Source organism: Hemitrygon akajei, chromosome 11, assembly GCF_048418815.1.
Source record: "Hemitrygon akajei chromosome 11, sHemAka1.3, whole genome shotgun sequence".
Classification (NCBI taxonomy): Eukaryota; Metazoa; Chordata; class Chondrichthyes; order Myliobatiformes; family Dasyatidae; genus Hemitrygon; species Hemitrygon akajei.
The window spans coordinates 18,572,209-18,576,791 of record NC_133134.1 but is presented as its reverse complement, the minus strand read 5'-3'; positions in this window follow the sequence as shown (position 1 = coordinate 18,576,791).

Sequence of the window (4,583 nt, the reverse complement as noted above, 5' to 3'; positions counted from 1 at the left end):
GTAGCTTATCAATTAGGACTGTGAGAATGATGGTGTTAAATGCTGAGCTATAGTCAACACCTATCCTGACATAGGTGTTTGTGTTGTCCAAATGATCAAAAGCCATGTGAAGAGCTATTGAGATTACATCTGCCATTGACATATTGTGGTGATAGGCAAATTGCAGTGGGTCCAGGTCCTTGCTGAGGCAGGAGTTGATTCTAGCCATGACCAACCTCTCAAAGCATGTAATCACCATAGATGTGAGTGCTACTGGACGATAGTCATTAAGGGAGCTCACACTACTTTTATTGGGCACTGGTATAATTGTCCTTTTGAAGCAGGTGGGAAATTCTGATGCTCAGCGGGACAGTAAATGTGCGTGGGCAAATATAGTTTCAGATCAATAACCAAAGTTCAAAGTAAATTTATTATCAAAGTACATGCATATCACCATATACAACCCTGAGATTCATTGTCTTACAGGCATTCACAGTAGATACAAAGAAACACACTAGAATCTATGAAAAACCACACCTGACAAAGATGGACAAACAATCAATGTACAAAAGACAACAAACTCTGCAAACAGAAAAAATATTATTAATAATAATAATAATAAATAAGCAACAAATACTGAGAACATGAGTTGTAGAGTCCCTGAAAGTGAGTCCATAGGTTGTGGAATCACTTCAGTGCTGGGGTGAGTGAAGTTATCTGCTCTGGTTTAGGAGTCCGCTGGCTGAGGGGTAATAACTGTCCCTGAGACTAAGGCTCCTGTACGTCCCTCATGATGTCATCAATGAGAAGAAAGCACGGCCTGCATTGTGGGTGTCCTTGATTATGAATGCTGCTTTCCTTGTGAACGTGTTCAATGGTGGGGAGGGTTTGCCTGGGCTGCATCCACTTCTTTTTGTAGGGTTTTCCGCTCAAGGATTCTGGTGTTCCCGTACCAGGCTGTGACACAACCAGTCAGGGTACTCTCCACCATGCAGGTATAGAAGTTTGTCAAAGCTTTGTATGTCACGCCGAATCTGCACAAACTTCTAAGAAAATAGAGGCACTGCTGGGCCTCCTCTCACATGAGAAAGTAAATAACTTTCCGTGAGGCACATAGGATGAGCAATTCAGATAATGGTGTAATCATCACCCAATTCAGTACCTGATTTCTTGTATTAGTCACAGTACTTGTGGCAGGTTTACTTCTTTAATGGAAGCAGCGGTTTGCTCACGCTTACCTCAGCTAAGTTTGCTGTGGTCTCTGATTATGATACTGTTTCCTGTACATCAAGACCAACCCCACAAACACGGCAGCTGCTTTGCAGAACACTTCTATGCAGGCATGATCACATGTTCGAGAGGCGCTGCCTCAGGAAGGCGACATCCATTACAAGGATCACTACCAACTGGGCCTTGCCCTCTTCTCAGTACTACCATCTGGTAGGAAGCACACCTCGAGGTTTAATGACAGTTTTCTCCCCACTGCCATCAGGTTCTTAATCCAACCTGAAAAGCCTCAACACTAGAAAGTCAGCAGAAGCTAGAAATCCAAAGCAACACACACAAAATGCTGGAGAGACTCAGCAGGTTCAGGCAGCATCCAAGGAAATGAACAAACAGTCGACGTTTCAGGCCTAACACTTTCTCAAACTATTTTTATTTTCTGTTCAATATATAGCCATACCTTTTCTTTGGCAGCTTACACTCATATGGTTATGTTTAATTTGTTCTGGGTATTTTTTTTGCACATAGAGGCCATTCGGCCCATAATGTTGTGCCGAGCCTTTAACCTACTCCAAGACCAATCTCATCCCTCCCTCCCACATACCCCCCCCATTTCATTCACGTGCCTTCTTGAGGACAGCGTTACTGTTAAAAGATTCAAAGAGGTTTAACACTATGTAGAACATTTCTGTGCTGAGAGTCCTTGAAGAACCTGGTATGCCAAACATGGTGACATCTCCTCAGGCTCAGTACAGGGCGAGCATTGGCTGCTTCCTCCTTCCATTCAAATCAGGAGAGCTCGTGGTGGCATTCTTGAGCAATTGCTCAGCAGTGAACATAGTTAGAATTTCAGTAATTCAATAAAGCAGACCTCCATCTGTTTGCTTTTTGTGCAATCAATTTCCAAACGTGGTCTTTGAAGTTGTGTCCTGAGTTGTACACTGAGGAAACAGGCCTTTCAGCCCAACTGGTCCATGCCAGCCAAGATGGCCACCAAAGTAGCCCCATCTGCCTGTGTTTTGGCCCGCTAAAACACACTCTTCCCACCACTGGAATTGGAAGTCTGTGCAAACCGGAAAGTCAAACCTGTGATTGGACAGTCCTGGGGCTGAGGCCCAAACGTCAAAGACGTGATTGCCGAATCCTGGGGTCGACACCCAGAGGCTGGAAGGCAAAGGCCAAGAGTCGTGGTGCAGAGCCTGGAGGAAGAAGCCCAAAGGTCAAAGACCAAAGTCAGCAGGTTCAGAGCAGAGAAACGAATGTTGAAGTCCTCCAGTAGGCTTGTTCGGAGGCCAGAGGCATGACGTTGGCGAGTCTGAGGGTCTGGGCGCAGAGTTGGACTGCTCTGGGGATGGAAGCCTGCCTGTCTGTGTGAGGGGCTGGATAGGTGGGTGGGTGGGAGAGGGGCTTGTTTTGCTGTTGTGGTCTTGTTTTGTTGCTTGTGTTGTTCTAGTGGGCATGCAGTGTTGGCGCCAGAATGTATGGCGATACTTGGGTGTGGTAATTGTTAATGCAATATACGCTTCATTATAGAAACATAGAAAACCTACAGCACAATCCAGGCCCTTTGGCCCACAAAGTTGTGCCGAACATCTCCCAGCCTTAGAAATTACTAGGCTTACCCATAGCCCTCTATTTTTCTAAGCTCCATGTACCTATCCAAAAGTCTCTTAAAAGACCCTATCGTATCCACCTCCACCACCTTTGCCGGCAGCCTGTTCCACGCACTCACCACACTCTGAGTAAAAAAACTTACCCCTGACATCTCCCCTGTACCTACTCCCCAGCACCTTAAACCTGTGTCCTCTTGTGGCAACCATTTCAGCCCTGGGAAAAAGCCTCTGACTATCCACACGATCAATGCCTCTTATCATTTTATACACCTCTATCAGGTTACCTCTCATCCTCCATCGCTCCAAGGAGAAAAGGCCGAGTTCACTCATCCTATTCTCATAAGGCATGCTCCCCAATCCAGGCAACATCCTTGTAAACCTTCTCTGCACCCTTTCTATGGTTTCCACATCCTTCCTATAGTGAGGCAACCAGAACTGAGCATAGTACTCCAAGTGGGGTCTGACCAGGGTCCTACGTAGCAGTAACATTACCTCTCGGCTCCTGAATTCAATTCCACGATTGATGAAGGCCAATACACTGTATGCCTTCTTAACCACAGAGTCAACCTGCGCAACTGCTTTGAGTGTCCTATGGACTCAGACCCTAAGATCCTTCTAATCCTCCACACTGCCAAGAGTCTTTACCATTAATTCTATATTCTGCCATCATATTTGACCTACTAAAATGAACCATTTCATATTTATCTGAGTTAAACTCCATCTGCCACTTCTCAGCCCAGTTTTGCATCCTATCAAAGTCCTGCTGTCACCTCTGACAGCCCTCCACACTGTCCACAACACCTCCAACCTTAGTGTCATCAGCAAACTTACTAACCCATCCCTCCACTTCCTCATCCAGGTCATTTATAAAAATCACAAAGAGTAAGGGTCCCAGAACAGATCCCTGAGGCACACCACTGGTCACCGACCTCCATGCAGAATATGACCCGTCTACAACCACTGTTTGCCTTCTGTGGGCAAGCCAGTTCTGGATCCACAAAGCAAGGTCCCCTTGGATCGTATGCTTCTTCACTTTCTCTGACTCTGAATAAGAAAGGCGAAGTTCAAAAGAAGGTGGTAGGGGACTGGGGTTCTAACCCACCATAACAGTGAAAAGGAACTTACACTGTAGTTTCTAAAGGATGAACATGACATATAAATGACAAAATTAAACCGAGTCTCTATATGAAATGGACAATCTGAGAAAACCTTTCGTTACCACAGAGGACTTTTATTCACATTTGACTGATGGAAAATGAACCCCTCCGCTTAAAAAGCAGCAATATTAAGAAATGTGAAATAGGACAAATCTCATTATTAAAAACCCCTTTAAATTTGGAATGATTTTCGATAATGGGATTCTGAAGCCCTGCAATAGACATTCATATTAGGAAGTGTTGCGCTATATGAAATTGGGGGGGGGGGGGGGGAGTTAAAACACACACCGTCGAAGGTTTTCATTTAAATCGAGCAAAAATCACACAAGATTTCAGAGACTGCAGCTTTATCCAAGAGTGGTCAAATTGCGCAAGAAGAGGTGTAGATTAAAGGTACATTTTGTCTGCGCTCGCTCTTCTCGAAAATGCATTCCCAACTTGGAAGTAATTTGACAAAATGGTGCAGTTTGCAGGGGACGGGGCTGACGGCGGACACCGCGGCTGTTCCGGGCTGTGTGGAAATGGTCCCTCGCCCCGGGGTCCTGTTTGCCCTTGGCCGCCGCCGCCCCGCTCCGATTGGGCGGCGCCGAACGTCAGTCACCGGGGCGGC